Source organism: Pelodiscus sinensis, chromosome 30, assembly GCF_052426305.1.
Source record: "Pelodiscus sinensis isolate ZL-2025 chromosome 30, ASM5242630v1, whole genome shotgun sequence".
Taxonomy (NCBI): domain Eukaryota; kingdom Metazoa; phylum Chordata; order Testudines; family Trionychidae; genus Pelodiscus; species Pelodiscus sinensis.
In genome coordinates this window covers 17,103,293-17,122,212 of record NC_143081.1, presented here as the reverse complement: position 1 = coordinate 17,122,212, position 18,920 = coordinate 17,103,293, and the positions used below count along the sequence as shown (strand labels likewise).

Below are 18,920 nucleotides of genomic sequence, written 5' to 3'. Positions count from 1 at the left end.
GCGGGATGAGGGGGCCGTAGGCAGGAGGGGAGAGGGCTGCGCAGAGGCTGGTGTGCGGGATGAGGGGGCCGGGGGCAGGAGGGGAGAGGGCTGCGCGGAGCCTGGAGTGCGGGATGAGGGGGCCGTGGGCAGGAGGGGAGAGGGCTGCGCAGAGCCTGGTGTGCGGGATGAGGGGGCCGTAGGCAGGAGGGGAGAGGGCTGCGCGGAGCCTGGTGTGCGGGATGAGGGGGCCGTAGGCAGGAGGGGAGAGGGCTGCGCGGAGCCTGGTGTGCGTGATGAGGGGGCCGGGGGCAGGAGGGGAGAGGGCTGCACGGAGCCTGGTGTGCGGGATGAGGGGGCCGGGGGCAGCAGGGGAGAGGGCTGCGCGGAGCCTGGAAATAACGAGCTTCTTACTTTGCCTGCTGTCAAAGGGCAAGACTGGGGCCACGTGGCGTGCGGAGCAGGGACAGCAGCTGGGGGCGATGGAATTATACGTGCATTACCCGCAATGACCACCGAGCGGCACTGTGGAGGCGCTACGGAATTACACGTGCATTACCCGCAATGACCACCGAGCGGCACTGTGGAGGCGCTACGGAATTACACGTGCATTACCCGCAATGACCACCGAGCGGCACTGTGGGGGCGCTACGGAATTACACGTGCATTACCCGCAATGACCACCGAGTGGCACTGTGGAGGCGCTACGGAATTACACGTGCATTACCCGCAATGACCACCGAGTGTCACTGTGGAGGCGCTACGGAATTACACGTGCATTACCCGCAATGACCACCGAGTGTCACTGTGGAGGCGCTACGGAATTACACGTGCATTACCCGCAATGACCACCGAGTGGCACTGTGGAGGCGCTACGGAATTACACGTGCATTACCGGCAATGACCACCGAGCGGCACTGTGGAGGCGCTACGGAATTACACGTGCATTACCCGCAATGACCACCGAGTGGCAGATACCTAAGTGCCCCAGACACCCACGTCTCATCCTGAGCAGATAACAAGGCTGTTCCTAGAGGGAGAGACAAAAGAAGAGGCGGGGTCGGACATCAGGCTGGGGGGGTAGGGTCTGGGAGTTGAGTTAGTCTCGGCTGGGCTAGGTGGAGTGAGGTCTCCTTCCTCTTGCAGAAATTCTGGAGCCGCTGTTGGTCATCCCGTCGCTCCATGTCGAGCCGGTCCCACCAGTCAGATCTAGTCTCCAGCGCAAGAAGCGGCGGCGCACAGCGAGGTGCAGCTGGAAGAGCTGCGCGCCCGGACAATCGGCTGGTGGTTGCGTTCCTGCATGGCCAGGAGGGCAGCCTGCAGAAACTGCAGTACGATTGCTAAGGGCCGTCGAGTGCCCAGAGGCAGCTCTAGCTCCATGACTGGCAAGCTAAGGTGTCTGCAAGGGCAACCAGAGCAGTCAGAGCAAAGGCTTTGCTGTCCCTCCAGGAGGTAGGGACAGGAGAAGAGCCCGAGAAATGGCTATACGGAGGGGGAGGGGGGTCACTTTGCTACCTTCACAGCAGTGTTTTCCAATTTTATTTGGCCACAGAACCCTTTTAAATTTGAAAGAATTTTGCAGAACCCCTAATAACAGTCTTATTTGTGGTCTATGTTTTCAACTTCATATATAAGTAAGGATAATAATAAACACATGCTAAACAAGATCATGAGATCAACATTTAGTTTAATTGCACGTATTTAAAAACAAAAATAACATTAATAAATATTACTTACTATTTTTTAACCATAAAATGTTGCTGTAATGGAATTTTCTCACGGAACCCTTATTTTCACTTTGTGGAACCCTGGGGTTCTGCGGAACACCATTTGGGAAACACTGCTCCAGAGGGTCCCTTATCCTGCTTTCCTAGCACAGGACCTAGGTCCATCCCTGGGGCAGATGGTGTTGTCTGCCCAGCCACTGACTGTGTGGGCAGAGGGGGGTGGGATCAAGCCCACCATCCTGTGCTCCCCAGGCAAATCCCTGCCCTACCCCTGAGTTCACTGGAGATCCCACTCTGTCTCCCTGCCTTCAGTGGGTCCCTTCTCCTGCCTTCCTAATGTGGGAGCCGGCTCCATCCCTGGGGGGTCTATGTTGGCTGTTTGGCCGCTCCCAGGGTGGGTGGGACTTGGGCCCACGAGCCTGCCCTGCCCAGGTGAAAGGGTCTCAGATAGCTATTTCAAAATAGAGAGTCCACACTGATTGGATGCAGAATTGCATTTAAGGCCACTCAGAACCACTTCAGGCAGGGCATCGAGTCAGCAATTACTGCTGGGAGCTGCTGCTTGAGGCTAAGTGCTTTTCGAAATAAGCATGCAGTGTAAACCTACCCCAAGGGTATGTCTACACTGCAAATTTCATTCAGAAAAAGCTATTCTGGAAGATATCTTCTGGAAAAGCTGATTTTGGAAATAAGCTCCCCTAATGTGGATGTGCTATCTCAGACTAATGTTGAGGCTTCCCGGTAGTGTGGACGCTCTATCTCGATTTAGCGCCCCAGGATGCACCGGAAAGGACTAACTTTAGAATGAGGCGCTATTTTGACATAGCAGCAATGGAGCGTCCACACGCTCACCCTCTGCCAAAAAAAGCTTTTTCAGAAGAGGCGTTTTTCTGACATTGGTAAACCTCATTCCACGAGGATTAAGCCCTCCGTTGTTTCAATTTTCTTTTGAAATAACGCAATTGCTGTGTGGATGCTACTGTTGTTCTGCCAGAATAACGTCCCTTATTCCAGAAAAACAGTCCAGTGTAGATACACCCTTGGAGATTTGTGCCCGTCTATCAGCAAATGGCCACGTCTAGATTACATGCCTTTTTCAACAGAGGCTTTTTCTAAAGTATTTTTTGAAAAAGCCTCTATAGAAAAAGAGCGTCTAGACAGCATGATGCGGATCAAAAAAATCGATCAGCTTTTTCAAAAAAGCGTGTCCAGACTGCCGGACACTCTTTCGGAAAAAAAAGGCACCCGGAAGTGCTTCTGGCAGGGCATGAGTAAACAAGTGTAGATTGTTGTGTAGATTCTGTTTGTGCCAAGTTCTGTGAGCAGAGGCCTGCCTCTTGCTCACAGCTTAGCTTAAGTTGGCTAATATAAAGCAATGTCCATTGTTAGCTAAGCCTCAGGCTTATGCTACGTGGACTTTTGTTTCAGACCCTCATCTTACTACAAATACTACGCAACCTATTTATAAGTGATCTGGAGAACGTGGTAAACAGTGAAGTGGCAAAATTTGTAGATTACACTAAACTGCTCAAGAGAGTTTAGAAGCTCTTTACCACCTGCTTTGCTCTTACGGAACTCACAAAATTACTTGATTTGGCAACAAAATGGCATGGAGTAATGTACATTGGAAAAAAATAAAATGAAATTATGGGGATTCATTTAGTTATCACCACTCAAGAGAGAGCTTTTGAGTCACCGTGGATAGTTCTCTGAACACATCCTTTCAATGTGCTGCAGCAGTCAAAAAAGCAAACCAAATGTTAGGAATAATTAAAAAGGGATAGCGAATAAGACAGAGAATATCTTATTGCCTCTATAGAAATCCATGGTTGCCTTGATGTGGTTGCCTTGTCTCAAAAAAGATACATTGGCATTGGAAAAGGTTCAGAAAATGGCAACAAACATGATTAAGGGTTTGGAACGGGTCCCATATCAAGAGAGATTAAAAAAGCTGGGACTTTTCAAATGAGCAAAGAGGAGGCTATCATGACCTCGGGGAGGGGATGAAGGGAAAATCATGACTGATGTAGAACAAGCGAATAAGGAAAAGTTATGTACTTGTTCCCATAACATAAGAACTAGGGGTCTGTGATGGCTAGGAGGAGTGCTGCTCAGCACCTGGTGACTAACTGGCAAAAAGCCAGAAGAACCAATGGGATACAGTGCTGAAATTTGAATTGTATATAGACACCTTGCCTGCTTTCTTTGTATGTGTGTTAAGCCAGGAGTTGGGAGACAGAATGATTTAAACCTAGACAGGACCACCATGCCTCCAAGGAATTCAGGGGCATGGAAGTGGACTTGAACCATGAAGGAATCGTGAGTAAATAAGGGAAAATGTGTATTTACTCACAATCAGGGTATTTTTTGTTGTTTGGTTAAACTTCTTGGTGTGAATCCATGACTCCACCCCACCTCCCACTCAGCATTTAAGCTACAAAGAGCCATGATTCGTTGTGGTTTTGGTCTGTTCTTTTCTCAGTTGCTCTGTAACACCGAGCAACCAAGTATTCTTGATCAAGTATATCTTTTTGTTTTGTTTGACAATTTGATTCTTGTGTCCTGGAAGGTAACAGGAGATCTGTGGGTGCATGCCTACGACTGAGGTCAGCTACCAGAGACTGCAGTTGGTTGGTTTTTTTCTAAGCTCTCCTGTGGTAAAAGAGCGTGGGGGTACCCCTCTGGAAGAAGCCCAAGAGCTTTCTTCCTGGGTTCAAGAAGAAAGGGGTTTATTTTGTTTCACTTGGTGGTGTCAGCTACCTCCCAAGGCCAGGGGATCTGTGACCTTGAGGAGCTTTTAAGCAGAAGCCTATAGAGCAGTGGTCTCCAAACTTTTTATACCCAAGATCACTTTTTAAATGTCAGGGTAAGCCAAGATCTGCCCCATCCATTCCCCAAGACCCCACCTTTCCTGGAGGCCCCTCCCTCTCCATTCCCCTTTTCTCCATCATTTGCTGTCCCCAGCCCTATATCACTTTCACTGGGTTGAGAAAGGAGGTGTGGGCTCTGGGGTCAGAATGAGGGACTTGGGGGCAGGAAGGAATGAGAGATGCAAGCTCTGGGAGGGAATTTGGGTGCAGGAGGAGGCAGAGAAGGGGCTGCTGGCTCAGGGAGGGGGCTCCCAGCTTGGGAGGGGGATGCAGGAGTTTGGGTTGGGTTGTATGAGGGGCTCAGGGCAGGAGGGGTTGGGAATATGATGGGCTCAGGGCACAGGTTTGCAGTGTGTGGATGGTGCAGGAGTGTTTTGGCAGAAGACGCGGGAGGTGGGGGTGCAGGAGTTTGGGGATGTGAGGGGCTCAGGTCAGGGGGCTCAGGTACATGATGGGCTCAGGGTTGAGGTCTGTGGGGTCTGTGTGCAGGAGTGTTATGATGCAGCCACGAACACTGCAAAAGCTATCATCTTGCTCTCAGCCAGTTAAAAGGAAGGCACATATGAAGAATTCTTAGCTATCACATTAGAAGGATGTCCAGGCAATTTCCAAAATAGTCACCCTGCAGAGCCGACTTTGATCCTTTCACCAGTCCTCAAACCACCAGGCTCCGTATCCCAGCAGGAAGTTCTTCTTCTCGCTTGCTACCGAACCCAGAAAAGGGGGGGGAAAACAAACAAACAAACGAACAACTTAGCGTTTCAGGCCGCAAGGACGCGGCACCGCTTCTCCTCCTCTTTAACACACCGCAGCCTCCCACCATCGGCCACCCCCTCCCGCTGCCACTGCAGGAACACGGAGAGAAAGGAGGCCTTGAATCTCTATCAACACTCCGTTGAAACGACTACTGTCCCTTCACCAGCCCCTAGGCCACCAGGCTCCGTGCCCCAGCAGGAAGCTGTCTGCCTCAGAAGAAACCGACTGCCAGGACGGTCGAAGATTTCAAAGCACGCATCTCTTACTCACACAGAGCCACGGGAAGGACGTACGCTGAGGACCCTTCACGTGTCCCGAAAATCACGTCCAGGCAGCTCTAGTGCATCTCGGACCGTTTCTTCTCTGTCCGTGGCTCCGCATTCAGTTCTCTGCAAGCGCGCCAGAAAAAGACCAGCGTCAGCTCTCACTAGCTAAGGTCTGTGGCTGCGGGAATTTTATCCTTTAGCCCTTTCCCCCTCTCCCCTCTGTATCGGGCCCACTACAAGAACACTGAGTCAGGCAGCCATGACAGCACCGCTCTACCTTGCGCGACTGGCGTACCTGCATAATTCCCGTTGGCTGCCGAGCCCTTGGCCCGTGGAAATGCTCACCTGGAATGCCTGCAAGCGTCCTGTAGAAGGACACGGCAGAAGCAGAGCAAGGACAAAGACACAGACAGACAGAACGTATTGGCCAATACGAGAGAGCAACAAGAGAGAAACACAGGAGAGGCAGCAGGAAACCTTACCGCCTTGCGTCTTCCTCCACGCTCCCTGCGTCTGCCGAGGAGGAAACCGGGTGCCAGGGAAACGAGCGCCCCTGACAAACGGGAGCCCTGTTTCTCCCACAACCAAGGCGGCACCTCGGGAACCTCCTCTCGGACTCGCCGTCCACGCAAACGTGACTTCCCTTCCTAGAACCGAGCGGGCCGTAAGCCGAGAGATTTCCGAACCCGACACTTATCTCCGTGACGGCGACGGCTGCTCCGCTCCCAGCCTGGCGGCTCTCGCCTCGCTTCGAGCGAGCGCCTCAGCTCGCTGTTCTCGTTTCCGTTCCATCCGCACACGGGAGGACTCCGGGACGGTTGACTTCTTCTCGCTTGCTACAGAACCCAGCAAAGGGGGGGAGAGGGGGAAAACAAAACAAACGAACAACTTAGCGTTTCACGCCGCAAGGACGCGGCACCGCTTCTCCTCCTCTTTAACACACGGCAGCCTCCCACCATCGGCCACCCCCTCCCGCTGCCACTGCAGGAACACGGAGAGAAAGAAGGCCTTGAATCTCTATCAACACTCAGTTGAAACGACTACTGTCCCTTCACCAGCCTCTAGGCCACCAGGCTCCGTGCCCCAGCAGGAAGCTGTCTGCCTCAGAAGAAACCGACTGCCAGGACGGTCGAAGATTTCAAAGCACGCATCTCTTACCCACACAGAGCCACGGGAAGGACGTACGCTGAGGACCCTTCACGTGTCCCGAGAATCACGTCCAGGCATCTCTAGTGCATCTCGGACCCGTTTCTTCTCTGACCGTGGCCCCGTATTCAGTTCTCTGCAAGCGCGCCAGAAAAAGACCAGCGTCAGCTCTCACTCGCTAAGGTCTGTGGCTGCGGGAATTCTATCCTTTAGCCCTTTCCCCCTCTCCCCTCTGTATCGGGCCCACTACAAGAACACTGAGTCAGTCAGCCATGACACAGCACCGCTCTACCTTGCGCGACTGGCGTACCTGCATAATTCCTGTTGGCTCCTGAGCCCTTAACCCTTGGAGATGCTCACCTGGAATGCCTGCAAGTGTGTTGTACAAGGACACGGCAGAAGCAGAGCAAGGACAAAGACACAGACAGAAACAGACAGACAGGACGTATTGGCCAATACGAGAGAGCAACAAGAGAGGCAGCCAGAAACCTTACCACCTTGCGTCTTCCTCCTCGAGCCAAGCGTCTGCTGAAAAGGACACCGTGTTCCAGAGAAACAAGCACCCCTGACAAACGGAAGCCCTGACAAACGGGAGCTACCAAGGAAGCACCTCGGGAACCTCCGCTCGGACTCGCTGTCTAAGCAAACGTGACTTCCTTTCCTAGACCCGAATGGGCCGTAAGCTGAGAGATTTCCAGACCCGACACTTATCTTCCTGTCAGCGATGGCTGCTCCGCTCCCAGCAGGATGGTTCTCGCCTCGCCTCGACCAAGCTCCCGAGCTCGCTGTTCTTGTTTCCGTTCCATCCCCAGACGGGAGGACACCGGGAGGGTTGACTTCTTATCGCTCGCTACCGAACACAGCAGAGGGGAAAAAACAAACAAACAACTTAGCATTTCAGTTCGCAAGGACGCGGCATCGCTTCTCCTCCCACCATCGCACCGCAACCTCCCACCATCGGCCACCCCCTCCCGCTGCCACTCCAGGAACGCGGAGAGAACGGAGGCCTTGAATATTTATCCACGCTCTGTTGAACCGCCTACTGCCCCTTCACCAGTCCCCAAGCCACCAGGCTCCGTGCCCCAGCAGGAAGCTCTCTGCCTCAGAAGAAACATACTGCCAGGACGCTTGAAGATTTCAAAGCACGCACCTCTTACTCACACAGAGCCATGGGAAGGCCGAACGCTGAGGACCCTTCACGTGTTCTGAGAATCACGTCCAGGCAGCTCAAGTCCATCTCGGACGGTATCTTCTCAGCCCACGGCCCCACACTGATTCCTCTGCAAGGGTGGCAGAAAAAGCCCAGCGTTAGCTCTCACTCACTAAGGTCTGTGGCTGCGGGAATTCTTGCCTTTAGCCCCATGGTCACCAACCAAGAGATCACGATCTACCGGTAGATGTTGAGGCTCTAAGAATAGCTCTTCAGCCCTCTCTGAACTGCGTGCGTGCGCAGTACATTTACATTAGATTTCCTCATTTGAGGAGCAGCTACTCACCGAGCAACAACACAGGTGTGTAGCTGCAAGGAATGGTGGGAGCTGGGAGGTTTGGAGGGCTGAAACACCCCAGCCAGCTGACTGTGGCTTTCAGCAGAAAGACGCTGCCCCGCGCTCCAGCTGATCGGCGGCTTCTCCTCTGCGCCTGCCCACGTGGAGCTTGGTGCACCCTCGCTGAGCGCCATGACCAGCTCTCCAGGCAGCTGCTTTTCTTCACTCCAGCCTGGCTGCCCTGTGGTCAGTCTGGAGGGAGCACGGGTCGGAGGCTTCCCTCCGTGGCTTGTGTAGGGAACTCCCTGCCCCCAACCTTGTTTCCTCTCCTCTGCCCCAAACCTGTCCCCCGCCCTCCTGGCCCCGTTCCCTCTCCCTTGCCCCCCCCCCCCCATCCCGCTGTCTAACTCTTCCCCACTCTGCAGAAACTTGTCCCATGGCACCCTGCCCCCCTGCAGGAACTGGTTCCCTCTGGCACCCTGTCTCCTACTGCAGAAACCTGTCCTGGCACCCTGCCCCCTCTCCCCTGCCCCCGCTGGCACCCTGTTCCCTGTCCCAGAACCCACTAGCACCCCTCCCCAGTATTGTGTCCCCTGCTCCCAAAGGACTTTTCGATGCGTCAGTGACCCCTGACTCAAGGCAGGTTCCCTGCCATTCTCATAAATAAAGACACTGCAGAAACTTTTTGTGCTTAACATAGTATTTTATTTAAAAATGGAGCTTGGCCAACAAACCCCCAATTGGGGCCTAGCCCCCATCTGGCCACAACCACTCCTGCACTCCCCCTTCCCCAGACCCTAGATCTGAGCCTATCAAACACTGGAACCCCCTGCCCTGAGCCCTTCACATACCCCAACCCAAATTCCTGCACCCTCACATCCACAAGCCTGTGACTTGCTTAGTATCCCAACACCGGCCAGCCTGGAGCCCCCTCCCCGAGCCAGTGTCCCCTTCTCCACCTCCTCCTCCATCCAGATTTCCTCCCAGAGCTTGCACCTCTCACCCCTTCCCACACCCAAATCCCTCATTCCCACCGCAGAGACTACACATCCTGTCTCAACCCAGCGGGGGTCTGGCTAGACTGCAGGAGTTTTTCAGGATTCTGGAGATATCTCAGAAAAACTCTTCTGCATCCAGGGTTGCGTTTGTTCTTCCGCTTTTTTAGTGGAAGAGCAATCAGGCTCTTTCGGTCACCCCTATATTCCTCTTTCCCCAAGGAATAAGGTGGCTTCCAAAAGAAGGGGTTTTTTTTCTGACATTTGGTCCAGTCTAGACAGGCCAAATGTTGGAAAAACCTCATTCTACAGAAGAATTGTTTTTTTTAAAGAAAAGTAGCAGTATAAGGATTGGGGACAGCAAGTGATGGAGAGGAGGAGAATAGAGAGAGCGGGGCTTCAAGGAAGGGGCAGGGCAGTAAATCTTGGCTTGGTCTGTCATTTAAAAGTGATCTTGGCTGTAAAAAGGTTGGAGACCACTGCTTTAGACGCCGCCCCTCTCCGTCCCTCTGTATCGGGTCCATTACAACAATACTGAGTCAGTCTGCCATGACGCACCACTGGTCTCCCGTGCTCTCCCTTGCGCGACTGGCGTACCTGCACAACTCCGCTTAGCTCCTGGGCCCTTAACCCGTGGAGATGCTCACCTGGAATGCCTGTACGTTTCCTGTACAAGGACACGGCAGAAGCAGAGCAAGGACAAAGACACAGACAGAAACAGACAGACAGAACGTATTGGCCAATACGAGAGAGCAACAAGAGAGAAACACATGAGAGGCAGTTTGCATGGGAGGGGAGGGGTTGAATACACTTGGTGGTCAGGGAAGGGGGTGCAGGTTGAGGAGGGGGTGTTGAATGGACTGGGGGTGGGGAAGGGAGTGCAGGTTAGGCAGGGGGTCTTGTATAGACTGGGGGGTGGGGGAAGAGGGCTGCAGATTGGGCAGGGGGTGCAGAATGGACTGGGGGTGGGGGAAAGGGGTGCAGGTTGGGCAGGGGGGTGCAGAATGGACTGGGGGTGGGGAAAGGGGTGCAGGTTGGGCAGGGGGTGCAGAATGGACTGGGGGTGGGGAAAGGGGTGCAGGTTGGGCAGGGGGGTGCAGAATGGACGGGGTGGGGAAAGGGGTGCAGGTTGGGCAGGGGGTGCAGAATGGACGGGGTGGGGAAAGGGGTGCAGGTTGGGCAGGGGTGCAGAATGGACTGGGGGTGGGGAAGGGAGTGCAGATTGGGTAGGGGGTGCAGAATGGACTGGGGGGTGGGGAAGGGGGTGCAGAATGGACTGGGGGTGGGGGAAAGGGGTGCAGATTGGGCAGGGGGTGCAGAATGGACTGGGGGTGGGGCAGGGGGTGCAGAATGGACGGGGGGTGGGAGAAGGGGGTGCAGGTCGGGCCGGGGGTGCAGAATGGACTGGGGGTGGGGCAGGGGGTGCAGATTGGGCAGGGGGTGCAGAATGGACTGGGGGGTGGGGAAGGGAGTGCAGATTGGGCAGGGGGTGCAGAATGGACTGGGGGTGGGGCAGGGGGTGCAGAATGGACGGGGGGTGGGAGAAGGGGGTGCAGGTCGGGCCGGGGGTGCAGAATGGACTGGGGGTGGGGCAGGGGGTGCAGATTGGGCAGGGGGTGCAGAATGGACTGGGGGGTGGGGAAGGGGGTGCAGATTGGGCAGGGGGTGCAGCATGGACTGGGGGTCGGGAAAGGGGTGCAGATTGGGCTGGGGGTGCAGAATGAACTGGGGGTGGGGAAGAGGGGTGCAGATTGGGCAGGGGGTGCAGAATGGACTGGGGGTGGGGAAGGGGGTGCAGATTGGGCGGGGGGTGCAGAATGGACTGGGGGTGGGGAAGGGGGTGCAGATTGGGCAGGGGGTGCAGAATGGACTGGGGGTGGGGAAGGGGGTGCAGATTGGGCAGGGGGTGCAGAATGGACTGGGGGTGGGAGAAGGGGGTGCAGGTCGGGCGGGGGGGGCCGTGCAGAGGGCTCGGGCCGACGTGAGCAGGTCCTGAGTAGCGCTGCCGGGACGTCCTGAGATGCAGGTGGGGGCGGGGAGAAGCTGGAACACGATGGGCGGGGCTATGCCGGGGGCGGGGCTATGATAGGGGCGGGGCGCGCTGCGACGTGCCCCGGGAGGCCGCACTATGAGAACTACAAGTCCCAGGATGCGTCGCTAACACTTGGAGTGACACGAGCGCGGGACCAACCGCGTCGCTCCCTGGTCAATGCCCCGTTGTGATGTCACTTCCGCTGCACCCGCCCAACCGAACAGCGCCGGGCCTGCCCTGGCCCTGCAATGGCCGATGGGAGCTGCGGACAGGGGCACTCAGTTTCCCACAAGCCACTGCGGCTACTTTCCCTACTCCCCCTCATCCCGCCCCGCCCCCACTCGGGAGAGGAGACCCCGCGGCAACTGCTCCCCCCCCAACTCCTCCCCCCCGTGCCCTCTGAACCCCCCCCACCAAACTCCTCCCCGCCCCGTGCAGTCTGCTCCCCCTCCCCCCACCAAACTCCTCCCCGCCCCATGCAGTCTGATCCCCCCCCCCACCAAACTCCTCCCCGCCCCATGCAGTCTGATCCCCCCCCCCCACCAAACTCCTCCCCGCCCCGTGCAGTCTGCTCCCCCTCCCCCGACCAAACTCCTCCCCCCCGTGCAGTCTGATCCCCCCCCCCACCAAACTCCTCCCCCCCGTGCAGTCTGCTCCCCCTCCCCCCACCAAACTCCTCCCCGCCCCGTGCAGTCTGCTCCCCCTCCCCCCACCAAACTCCTCTCCGCCCCGTGCAGTCTGCTCCCCCTCCCCCCACCAAACTCCTGTCCGCCCCGTGCAGTCTGATCCCCCCCCCCACCAAACTCCTCCCCGCCCCGTGCAGTCTGCTCCCCCTCCCCCGACCAAACTCCTCCCCCCCGTGCAGTCTGATCCCCCCCCCCACCAAACTCCTCCCCGCCCCATGCAGTCTGATCCCCCCCCCCACCAAACTCCTCCCCCCCCCGTGCAGTCTGATCCCCCCCCCACCAAACTCCTCCCCACCCCGTGCAGTCTGCTCCCCCTCCCCCCACCAAACTCCTCCCCGCCCCGTGCAGTCTGATCCCCCCCCCCACCAAACTCCTCCCCACCCCGTGCAGTCTGCTCCCCCTCCCCCCACCAAACTCCTCCCCGCCCCGTGCAGTCTGCTCCCCCTCCCCCCACCAAACTCCTCTCCGCCCCGTGCAGTCTGCTCCCCCTCCCCCCACCAAACTCCTCTCCGCCCCGTGCAGTCTGCTCCCCCCCCACCAAACTCCTCCCCGCCCCGTGCAGTCTGAACCCCCCCACTAAACTCCTCCCCGCCCCGTGCAGTCTGAACCCCCCCACCAAACTCCTCCCCGCCCCGTGCAGTCTGAACCCCCACCACCAAACTCCTCTTTGCCCCGTGCAGTCTGCTTCCCGACCACCAAACTCCTCCCCGCCCCGTGCAGTCTGCTCCCCCCCCACCAAACTCCTCCCCGCCCCGTGCAGTCTGCTCCCCCTCCCCCCACCAAACTCCTCCCCCCCGTGCAGTCTGCTCCCCCTCCCCCCACCAAACTCCTCTCCGCCCCATGCAGTCTGCTCCTCCTTCCCCCCACCAAACTCCTCTCCGCCCCGTGCAGTCTGATCCCCCCACCACCAAACTCCTACGGTGCCATGCGGCTACAGGGGCTGACGGGATACAGGCCCAGCGGCACTACAACTCCCACGGTGCCGTGCGGCTGCAGGAGCTGACGGGATACAGGCCCAGCGGCACTACAACTCCCACGGTGCCGTGCGGCTGCAGGAGCTGACGGGATACAGGCCCAGAGGCACTACAACTCCCACGGTGCCGTGCGGCTACAGGGGCTGACGGGATACAGGCCCAGCGGCACTACAACTCCCACGGTGCCGTGCGGCTGCAGGAGCTGACGGGATACAGGCCCAGCGGCACTACAACTCCCACGGTGCCGTGCGGCTGCAGGAGCTGACGGGATACAGGCCCAGCAGCACTACAACTCCCACGGTGCCGTGCGGCTGCAGGAGCTGACGGGATACAGGCCCAGAGGCACTACAACTCCCACGGTGCCGTGCGGCTACAGGGGCTGACGGGATACAGGCCCAGCGGCACTACAACTCCCACGGTGCCGTGCGGCTGCAGGGGCTGACGGGATACAGGCCCAGCGGCACTACAACTCCCATGGTGCCGTGCGGCTGCAGGGGCTGACGCGATACAGGCCCAGCGGCACTACAACTCCCACGGTGCCGTGCGGCTGCAGGAGCTGACGGGATACAGGCCCAGCGGCACTACAACTCCCACGGTGCCGTGCGGCTGCAGGAGCTGACGGGATACAGGCCCAGAGGCACTACAACTCCCACGGTGCCGTGCGGCTACAGGGGCTGACGGGATACAGGCCCAGCGGCACTACAACTCCCACGGTGCCGTGCGGCTACAGGGGCTGACGGGATACAGGCCCAGCGGCACTACAACTCCCACGGTGCCGTGCGGCTGCAGGGGCTGACGGGATACAGGCCCAGCGGCACTACAACTCCCACGGTGCCGTGCGGCTGCAGGGGCTGACGGGATACAGGCCCAGCGGCACTACAACTCCCACGGTGCCGTGCGGCTACAGGGGCTGACCGGATACAGGCCCAGCGGCACTACAACTCCCACGGTGCCGTGCGGCTGCAGGGGCTGACGGGATACAGGCCCAGCGGCACTACAACTCCCACGGTGCCGTGCGGCTACAGGTGCTGACGGGATACAGGCCCAGCGGCACTACAAGTCCCATGGTGCCATGCGGCTGCAGGGGCTGACGGGATACAGGCCCAGCGGCACTACAACTCCCACGGTGCCGTGCGGCTGCAGGGGCTGACGGGATACAGGCCCAGCGGCACTACAACTCCCACGGTGCCGTGCGGATACAGGGGGCTGACGGGATACAGGCCCAGCGGCACTACAACTCCCACGGTGCCGTGCGGCTGCAGAGGCTGACGGGATACAGGCCCAGCGGCACTACAACTCCCATGGTGCCGTGCGGCTACAGGGGCTGACGGGATACAGGCCCAGCGGCACTACAACTCCCACGGTGCCGTGCGCCTGCAGGGGCTGACGGGATACAGGCCCAGCGGCACTACAACTCCCACGGTGCCGTGCGGCTGCAGGGGCTGACGGGATACAGGCCCAGCGGCACTACAACTCCCACGGTGCCGTGCGGCTGCAGGGGCTGACGGGATACAGGCCCAGCGGCACTACAACTCCCACGGTGCCGTGCGGCTGCAGGGGCTGACGGGATACAGGCCCAGCGGCACTACAACTCCCACGGTGCCATTTGGACTCTGCATGAAGGCAGTGCACTATCTGGTCTTTCCTCCCACCATCAGCCCTGCAAAACTGACTCTCAGCCCCTGCTAGCCATGCCCTGGCTCCTCTGACCTCTTCCTATGCCTGACACATTCAACCCACAGCCCCCTCGTAGCCCAGCAATGGCCCCTCTGACTTCTTTCTGTGCCTGGCAATCTTGACCCTCAGCCCTCTGCTAGCCTAGCCCTGGCCCCAGCGCAAGCAGCGGCCCTGCTCCACCACCGGAGATTGCTATGGACTGGGAGACTCCCCATGATAACATTTGGGGGTTGTATAACCAAAGCCAAATACGGATTTTAGACAGACTGCCTGGCTTGGAGCTTTGCCAGCAAAAAGTGCCAGTCTAGATGGGGATCTTTCGGAAAATAAAGCCTTTTTCGAAAGATCCCTTATTCCTTCTTTTAAGAGGAATAAGGGATCTTTCGGAAAAGGCTTTATTTTCCGAAAGATCCGCGTCTAGACTGGCGCTTTTCCCGGCAAAGCTCCAAGCCGGAAAAAAGCGGCAGCCATGTTCATGCAAATGAAGCAGGGGGGATTTAAATCCCTGCTTCATTTGCAATTGCGATGTGTCTAATTTGCATCCCGTTTACAGAAAAGGGATGCAGTCTAGACACAGCCCCTGTGTATTGGTGAGTGATTAATCCTCTGACAGTAATCTCATGGGAGTGACATTACACCATATTCTTTATGGAAAATAACTTCCACAAAGTTTACTGAGTACAATTTTCCTAGTTGCATGACTAGGTCATAAGTCAGGAATATTGACTAATGTCTCTTATTTCAGCTATGCTGTTTTGGGTGATGGCCACTGCTAACCTTTCAGGTGCAACAATGGAAAAGCCAGACGGGGCTGATAGCCCAGCAGCAAGGATAATGAATCGTGAAAAGGTTTGGACTTCTGTAGACACTCCATACTGCCACTGACTCATGGATAATGCTACAATCAGGTGATCTAGTCACCTGACACTAACCTCCATCTTAGACTGCTGACCTCTTCCACTGGAAGGTGGGGGGAATTGAACAAGTGATTACTGCCTTCTGGAAATCCTAGGGAAGGGTGGGGAGCAAAACAATCAGGGTCTTCACTTTGCTTCTCCCCCAGCTCCCCACGCAAAGAGATACTTGAAATCACCTGGAGAGACAAAAGAGACAAACTGAGGGAGTAGTGGGAAAGGCTGCTGGACACAAACTGAAAAGATACCCTGAGCCTGTGAAGGAATCTATTTAAAACAGCATCTAGGGTGGGGAATTATTTCTTGTAACCAATTTGTGTAGTGAATCCAGCTTAGTTTGCATGCTTTGTATTATTTTGGTTGTAACCTGCTGTGTTCTGTTTGCTTTTTCTTTAACCACTTAAATACACCTTTGGAGCTAACAAACTTATTTCTGGTGTGCGATAGAACCCCATTTATCTAATTTCTAACTGGAAAGGGGGGCAGGAAGTTGGCATACTTTCCTCCACACACACAGGCAAATTTCATATAATGTTAGGTTTGCACACCCAAGGCAGGTGAACACCTGGGGCTGGGGCAAGTCCCTTAAGATGAGTCTTCCTAGAGCTGATCTCAGTGTCTATACAAGGGGTGGCCAATAATTTTTGATGGGAGGGGGGCAACTCCAAGGTTTTGGAAAGAGGTCGAGAGCTGCACTCTTCCATGATATTAATGGAGGAAATGCAGAGTCTGTGAAGGAGGTTGGGTGCAAAAGAGAGACTGGGGTGCAGGAGGGAGACTGGAGTCTGGGAGGGAGTTTGAGTGAAGGAGGCAGCTGTGACTAGGGCAAGGGACTGGAGTGCAGGGGTTTGGGATGTAACCTAAGGTAGGAGGGTATTGTGATTGAGAGGGGGTATGGGTGGCAGAGAGGGACAGAGGGTTTGGGTATGTTGAGGGGGGGTGGGAAAGGGCTGGGGTGCCAGAAGTAGGCTGTGGCCAAGAGACTTACCTGCCAGCTGCCAAACTTAGCCTGTAGCGCTAAGGCTTGCAGAGTTTAAAACCTTTCCCAGACAGACTGCTTGCTTACCTGGCCATGTGCTTCATTGAATAACTAGAGAAGGGGCGTGGTTCTTTTTGGCTGTCTGTTATTCCAACAAGCAGCTCCCATTGGCTGGTTTCTGGCCAGAAACTGACCAGTGGGATTGTGTTGGGTGCAGAGCAGCTCCTGAAACTTCCCCCTCTCCTCCAGTTTTAAAACAGAAATGGAGCCCTGCAGACATGTGTCTGCACAGCGCACAGGGCTGCGGGGCAAGTAGGGGAGCCTGCCTGGGGCTCCCTGCTGCCTCCGTAGGCCAGATCTGGTGGTTTCGTAAGCCGCATCCAGCCTGCGAGCTGCATCCAGCCCGTGGGCCGTATTTAGGGTTACCAGATGGTTTAACCAAAAATACCGAACGCCCCTCTTCCCCCCCAAAAAAACACCAGGGAAAAAATTCTGTTGAGGGGGAAAAAAGGGGGGAGAGAGGGAACCAAAGTTGTTGAGGAAAAAAAACCAAGGACCCTGAGAGTTACTAAGCAAAATATATACATATATATTTTTTAAAATAGCTTGGCCCCTTTAACAAATGCTTTTGAGGCTTTTTAGCCCTAACAGGCTACTGGTGGCCACTGGCCGCCCTCCACCATCTCGTCTTCCTGCTCCAGCCCAGACAGCTCCCCTGCGGAACCAGGTAAGCACCCGGTATTTTTGCCTTCTGGCTGGGAAAAAAAAATCAGAAAATACCAGACATTTTAGGTGTCCGGTATTTTCTGAATTTTTTTTACCAGACAGGTGGCAAAAATACTGGATTGTCCGAACCTTAGCTGTACTTTGCCTAGACCTGGTCTATACATTTCTGCAGTTGGGTGTGGCCATGCCAGGGTGCTTGGCTGCTCCTTGAGAGTTTCTGTCCAGAGGCTCTTGGAGATAGTTTATTGCTCATCCGCCCTGGCAGTCACTTCTCCCCAGTTGGTCCCAATAGGCTTTCTCCACTGCATTTTCTATCAGGTTCTTACTGGTCATTATCTCCACCGTACCTCGGGGCAGCCATCTGTTCAAACATCTTTTCAGTCCTAAAACAGTCTTGGCACCATCCCTCAGTTGTGCAATCCTTTTAAAAATGTATCCCCCTAACACACTGGTGTCTGAAACCAGACCACTTCATGGGAGGGTGTGGAAGTGACAGCCAATTCAGCTCCAGCCATGGCATCCAGGTGGGCTAGAGGGGATACTGCCATATTGTTCCCATCCTGCCTATCAGCTGCTTCTAGGGAGAGAGTTCCCTTTAAGCCTCTTAGTCAATGCAGATTTTGGCCTTCACCAGCCAGATGAAGGGCTATATGGGGGAGGGGATGTCATACAGAGTATCACCAACATCAAGAGGAGCCGACACACAAAAAAGCCCAGGCATGGGTAGAAGTGTGCAGGGATAGATTGGCATTGGGGCAGCTTTAAGACATATGGTACTTAGAACGGCTCTACTGGATCAGACTAATGATTGATCCAGTCTTGTATCCTGTCTTGCAGCAGTGACTAGTGCTCGATACTTCAGAGGGAATTAACAATCCAGGCAGTCAATGATGCATCCCACAATCAAATCCCAGATTCTGGCAATCAAAGGGTTAGGGCCGTGGTCACCAACAGGTCAATCACGAGGCCTCGACCAGTCGATCATGAAGCATGCAGACCGCCCCCCCATTTTCCTCCCACCCCCGAGGAGCCCCACTACCTACCGCCAGCGAAAATGGAGGTAGTGCCAGCTCCCCGCAGGTGGACGGAAGTCCCACAGCTTAGCGCCACTTCCGGGGGTTCCGGAAGTTCACTGGCTGCTCTGCCGGGCACACTGTGGGAGGGGGCGTCGGCCCCAGAGGCGGAGCACAGCGACTTCCCTGCACCGGCGCAAATGATTTGTGCAAGAGGGCGTTTGCCCGAACGGGAACAGCACAGTATTTCTGCAAGAACACTGACGATCTTACATGAGATCGTCAGTGTTCTTGCGGAAATTCAAGCAGCCAGTGTAGACAGCTGGCAAGTTTTTCCGCAAAAGCAGATGATTTTGCGGAAAAACTTGCCAGTCTAGACTCAGCCCAGGAGTTTTTCAGGATTCTGGAAATATCCCAGAAAAACTCTTCTGCATCCAGGGATGTATTTGTTCTTCTGCTTTTTTTAGTGGAAGAGCAAACATGCTCTTTTGGTCACCCCTATATTCCTCTTTCCACGAGGAATAAGGGAGCTTCCAAAAGAAGGGTTTTTTCTGACATTTGGTCCAGTCTAGACAGGCCAAATGTTGGAAAAACCTCTTCCTACAGAAGAATTGGAAAAAAAAAAAAGCAGCAGTATAAGGGTTGGGGATAGCAAGTGATGGAGAGGAGGAGAATAGAGAGGGCAAGGCTTCA

At 55.8% G+C, this 18,920-nt stretch overlaps 1 long non-coding RNA gene across 1 annotated transcript; it reads right to left on the bottom strand.

Annotated features, from left to right (window-relative positions):
* Positions 1-1,686: 1,686 nt before the first annotated feature.
* Positions 1,687-7,661, bottom strand: LOC149521295 (uncharacterized). Its single transcript, XR_016348094.1, has 3 exons — positions 6,757-7,661; positions 5,603-6,434; positions 1,687-5,280 (listed from the first exon to the last, which is right to left on the bottom strand). It is a non-coding gene; the product is annotated as an uncharacterized LOC149521295 (long non-coding RNA).
* Positions 7,662-18,920: the final 11,259 nt, after the last annotated feature.